Source organism: Mastomys coucha, unplaced genomic scaffold, assembly GCF_008632895.1.
Source record: "Mastomys coucha isolate ucsf_1 unplaced genomic scaffold, UCSF_Mcou_1 pScaffold23, whole genome shotgun sequence".
NCBI lineage: Eukaryota > Metazoa > Chordata > Mammalia > Rodentia > Muridae > Mastomys > Mastomys coucha.
Window position 1 is genome coordinate 50,751,501 of NW_022196906.1, and position 6,169 is coordinate 50,757,669.

Below are 6,169 nucleotides of genomic sequence, written 5' to 3' on the forward strand. Positions count from 1 at the left end.
ACACACACATACACACACACACACACACACACACACACACATAAATACTTCTTATGGCAAACTCTAGTTCGTAATCTAGGCCTTTCCGCAAATGAATCCTTAATTTTGGGTTTGCCAATTCGGGGACCAGGTGAAAACAGACCTTGAACTTTTGACCACTGAAATATAGCATACCAGGAAGTTGGGCTGAGTATAGGGGTTTAAGAGCACAGAGTCTTCAGCCAAGAGAGCTGGGTCCAAATCTTGGCTCTGCCACCAGCCAGCTGTGTGACTGTGGCAAGCTGCCCATTCAGCTTGTGAGGAGTGAATTAGATCGTGCCTTCGAGGCCCTTAGAGCTGGGTCTGGCACAGAATAAGTGGCCAATAAATGTTTGCCCCTACTGTTATGATTCACGCAGATCCCCACAGCTTTGCGTGCCCAGTCGTTGTTCGAAGCATGCAGAACAATCGTGCACCATTAAAGCAAGAGCCTCATGGGCCAGGAGGAGGATTTGTCCCCACCACACCCTCCAACACCAGGTGCCCTACCCCAAAATGAGATCTGTCCCATTGAGGTGAAATTAGCAGCCCTGAATGTCATTTTCCTACTGGGTGCTTACATTGAAAGCAAGCGTGGTTTCTCCCAGGCTCTTAGGCAGGGCTCTGCATGCGAGCACATTCTCTATTTCATGGCCCATTGCCTTCAGCTCTAGGAAGATCCACCTGCTCCTGCCAGAAGGGAAGTTCTTCCCCACCTAAGAAGGCACTGGCTACAGGGTACTGGCTTTAGACCCTCCTATCCTAATCCAATCTGGATTTGTACATTGTCCCAGGACAGTATATGCCTCTACACACCCTGGGTGGTCCATAGAGTCAGGTACTAGCTCCACTCAGCTGTTATTCCTGAATGGCCCTTAGGTTTTCCCTACTCGGAAATGGGATACTGCTTGCTCTAGAACTGTTTCCCCACCAAGCACCTACTTCTACAAGTCACAGAGAGGCACGGGTTATATTAGGAAGAACGTGGTGAGCAGGATCCTAGTTAGGAAACTTAGGGGAGAGTGGGGAGGGTGGGAGCAACCAGTGGCTCATGGGAAACATTGAAAACTGCAGGGAGGGGGGTTGAGAAATAGTTCAGTTGGTAAAGTACTCACTCTGCAACCATAAAATCCTGACTTTAATTCCCAGAACCCACACAAAAACCCTGAAGCAATGACACACTTGGAACCCAGTGCTGTGGAAGCAGAGACAGGCTGATCTCTTCATTGACTTGAGTCAATGAAGACAGTGTCTCAAAAAACAAGATCACAGCGCCTGAGGAATGACAAAGTTGACCTCTGGCCTACACACAAGCGCGCGCACACACACACACACACACACACACACACAGTTAAGGAAGAGATGAGCATCAAGCATTGTGAGAAATCACACTGGACAGTATAGGGTAGGGGCAGCTGTGAGTCATAAAGCACTCTTGTAGCCTGTCAATCAGCTATTGATCAGAACTGCAATAGATGGGAAGGGCCATTATTCTAAGGTCCTGAGACTGTGCCCCACCTCTTTCCTCTACTGCTGCTACCTTCTGGGGACACAGGCTCAAAGGAGTTTCCTCAATGCTCAGTTGCCTGCCCCTGCTCTCCTGTCCTATCTCACTCTGGGGGACAGGCAAGCAGCAGCCCCCAACTCCTGTGTCACAGCAGGACCTGCCCTCAGCACTGCTTTACATAATTGGCTTCTGGTGAGATCGGTTGGAAGCGATTTGGCATCAGCTTAAGCCTCTGCTCTGCTCTGCGATAATCTGCGGGCACCCTGAGGCACATTACTGCTCTTCTCAGCAAAAAAGAGAGAGAGACAGAGAGAGAGAGAGAGAGAGAGAGAGAGAGAGAGAGAGAGAGAGAGAGAGAGAGAGAGAGAGAAATGAAGATCATGGCTCTCCCTTATGGGACTGTTGGCAAACTTGGATACCATGTCCAGGAAAAGTACCAGGCTTGTGCGATGTGCCCAGTAGGTGCCAGCCGCTGCCCTACAGTAAGCCCTTCAGGAAATGGAGTAAGAGCCCTGGGCCACTCATGTGTTAACTACCAGGGCTGTCTGTGTTCCCTTACGACTTGACTGCTAGAACAGCATTTGACTGGGGCGCAGGGTGGGGTGAGAGGGTGTTCCTGCTGACCAGAAGCTCGGGGAAGCCTAGTCCAGCATAGCGAACAGGGACAAGGGTATGCTTCCTCTTTCCCCTTGGCTCAGCTTGCGACCGACCGCACTGAGCTCACGCCACCTGTCCTCTCTGTAGAGGTGGCTTGCTCAGATGTCCTGTCAGGGGGATGCATGACTGAGCTTGTTACCCTGAGATGGCAGCCTCAGCTTTCCCAGCCCCCAGGGACAACTCACCAGCTTCCCTGTTTAGCTGTAGATTCCCAGAGGGAGCTGTCAGGCGAGGATTAGGTCAAGTGTCTACCGCTGGTCCAATCAGCCAGGACGGAACCAGGAGGCAGCAAAGGCTTTCTCTTCTGGGCTGTGGGAAGGACAAGGTCTGGACATAGGAATATGGATGGAATGAAAATGATGCCTCCCCCCCCCCCAAACTGGTGGCCCAGCTCCAGCTGCCTGATGAAGTCACAGGCAGACACATATATTCCTGCCTGGATGACAGGCAGCTCAAGAGCTCCCCAGGTATTTGGAATGTGCAGTCAAGGTTCAAACCCAGTGTTAGCCACTTTCCCATGCCTAGTCTTTCACTGTAGATATCCACTCCTCTGATCATATCCAGGCCACATTAAAGACTCACTCTCCTTGCTGAAATCAGTGTTACTCAGGCGGTTCTAGAACATGTGGTAAGAATCCAGATTCCCAGGCTAGAGAGATGGCTCAGTGGTTAAGAGCACTGACTGCTCTTCCAAAGGTCCAGAGTTCAAATCCCAGCAACCACATGGTGGCTCACAACCATCCATAACAAGATCTGACACCCTCTTCTGGAGTGTCTGAAGACAGCTACAGTGTACTTACATATAATAACAAATAAATCTTTAAAAAAAAAAAAAGAATCCAGATTCCCAGGCCAGGCCCAGCCCTACTGGATCAGAACACTTCCAGAGGACCTTCCCCACCGTAGTATCAGCATCCTAGGCATGCAATCCAATCACAGAGAGAAGTCAGCCCAAGCCATAGGAACATCCATGCAGCAAAGGAGGGGGAGCATCAGTTCTCAGCCCATCACTGTGCATGCATCAGTAAGAGGTTCGTTCTTTCAGGCCCTCCTCCCAGCCTGATTTCACCCCAGCCCCATTCTGGTGCTGGGAAAAGAGTGGACAGCTCTTGCTCTGTCTGATCATAGGGCCCCTGTTATATGTGAGATATGTCTCTCCAACCCTGACCCCCTGAGGTTAGGTAGTGAACCTCAGTCTGACAATACGTCCAGCCCTGACCGTGCCTGCTCTATGAGAGGGCACATTGAACTGGTCATCTCCACATGTCCTTGTGTTGAGCACACCGTGCTGCTTGAACCTCGTGCAGCTGATCGACGCCTTTCCCTGGGATGTTTGAATTCGGTTTTGTCAAGAGGGAGGCTGGGGAAGGCGTGTGAATTTATAGACTCCTGGAGGAGCAGAGGCCAGCAAAGGAATGTCCCTACAAGAAATGAAACACTGGTTCTGTTTTCCTCTGTGGTCCCTTGAGCCTGGCTCTCAGTGGGTTGCAGGTCTGTAGGCCACAGCAGAATTCCTGACTTTGCTACTGAATGAAAACAAGAAATAAAAAAGGGAAAAGGAACATAATTGTTCCTGGGCTTTGGCACCAGATGAATGAAAAAAGAAATAAAAAGGAAAGGGCATAACTGCTCCTAGGTATGGAGGAGAAGGTTTATTGTAGATTAAAGGGGCAGCATAGCCCTTTTATCTGGGAGACAGCATCTCCCAGAGTCAGAGACTCTATGAGAGTCCAGAGTGAACATGACCCTGAGCCATTTGAGGAGAGGTGGAGGCGAAGGGAGAGAGGAGAGAGGAGAGAGGGGAACCAGGTGCAACAGTCAGGAAGCTCAAAATAGTGCAGACAAAAGGACCAGGCAACCAAAATGGTTGGATGATCTAGGGAAGGGCAACTGGGGGAAAAGCAACCCAGCCCCTAGGCTGGAGAAGTTTAGAGTTGGAGCAGGCATGCCAGCTATGAGGGCCTTGTAGCAGAGATGGGATGAGGGATGCAGCGAGAACCATGCAGCCAGGATTGCTTTGATACGTTCAATAGACACCTCAGTCTTTGGTCCCAGGTTTGAAACCCAACAGCTACCACACATCATGGGTAAATGGCCTCTTCACTCCTTCCCAAAAGTTTTTTGTCACCTTGCTCACAGTCAGGGTCTGTCCCAGGGTCGGTGTCTTTGGAATGAAGGTAAGGTTATGATGAAATGTTAAACAGTGTGATTGCAAAGAGGTTTGCTAGTCTTCCGAGCCAGCAAGGAGGCTGGGTGAATCAAGACACTTGCTGAGAAGGGAATTCAATCCCTTCCCCACCCCCAACCTTGTACACTTGGAAGGAAAGAACCTACTCTACCCAGTATCCTCTGACCTCCATTCCCACGGTGGCATATGCCACCTCCTTCCCCAACAACAACAATAGATTTTTAGTGACAGGGTCTTTCTATGTGCCCCTTACTGGTCTGGAACTCTTCATAGACCAACTGGCCTCGAACTCACAGAGATCAGCCTGTCTCTAACACTAGGTTCAAAGACTTGTGCCACCACGCCCAGAATAATACGTTTGTTTATTGTTTGTTTTTTTAAAGAAAAAATTTTAATCTCCAGTTTTCTCTCCACAAGCTGGGGAGGGGGAGGGGCTCCACTTGAGAGATGTCTCTGGGCTTTGTTACCTGAGCACATCAGTCCCACTTTTCTCCACTCGACCTGACTCCAGCTCCCAATTTCTAACCAAATCTCTAGCCCCCAGGATTTCAAAGTCCTACAAGACACATTCTAATTGGCTGAATTGAGTCAGATGATGTCAACCTATCCAATCAGTTAAGGCCATTGGTTGTCTGGAAAACTAGCGGACCCTCCCTGGCAGGATAGAAAAGAAAGTTGATCTACAGGGCCAGACTCTTTCAACTCTTTAGTCTCCTAGAGAGCACAGGCCTCAGAGAGACCCACACTGCCCAACAGAACCTGACACCGTGGTAGGACGAACGTCCCTGAAGCGCTGATTCTCGGCGAGCTAGGAAGAATGGAGGTCTCAGGCGTGAATTCATCTGGCTCCTCCAGCAAGCCTAGTGGCCGCTGAGGGACCAGCAGGGATGACCCTCACCCTCAGGCACCAGCTGCAGGCCCGATCTGCATCCTGTCCAGATATTTCCAGTAAATAAACATTGACGCTTTTGATATCATGTTAATTTCACAGGCGGCTGCTCTGCTGACAGTTTCCACACTCCGCCAGCGCCTCTTGTCAGCTTTATACTCACAGGCAGACAGCAGCCGGATCACAGGCCACCCCACGTACAGACATAAAAACAAATGCCTTGCTGCCAGGCACAGGCCTGTGATCTCAGCACTCAGGAAAGCTGAGGCAGAAGGATTGCTGTGAGTTTGAAGCTAGCTTAGGCTAGAGAGTTAAGACTGCCTCAAAGGCACTCACTTAGGCTGCAATGAAGCCGTGTCCATCGTGGACCCCAGGCCATGGAGAAGCAGTCCCTGTACAGTGCTCCTACATCTCCTGGGACAAGGATCAGGCTACAGGATTTAGTAATGTGGTCTTGGTTCTGACTCTCTACTTTCATAGGCCTTGGTTTTCCTAACTGTAAAATGAGATTAATATTTCAGCACTTCTTGGGACCTGCCCCAAAGCCCGGGCAACTTCTGCTTCTCAAAACTTCTCTATAAGCTACCCAGCAAATCCAGAAGTGATTGCCTGGCTCTGCCTTTTGCACAGCCCTATGAGGTCTTTCAAGCACAGACTAGAGGCCAATATGCAGATGGAAAAGCTGAGGTTTACCGCAGATGGTGATTATCTGGGGGACACAGCCGCAGAACCAAAGCAGGCGCAGAATCAAGGCAGGACAGAGTCCCCCTCCTGTCCCTTCCACAATCACCACTTCATAAATCAGGATCATATGGGCAGAGAAATGGTGTGGTGGAGATCCCTACCTTGTCCTAAGCCTCGGGCATTACTTGTTCTCTCTCTCTCTCTCTCTCTCTCTCTCTCTCTCTCT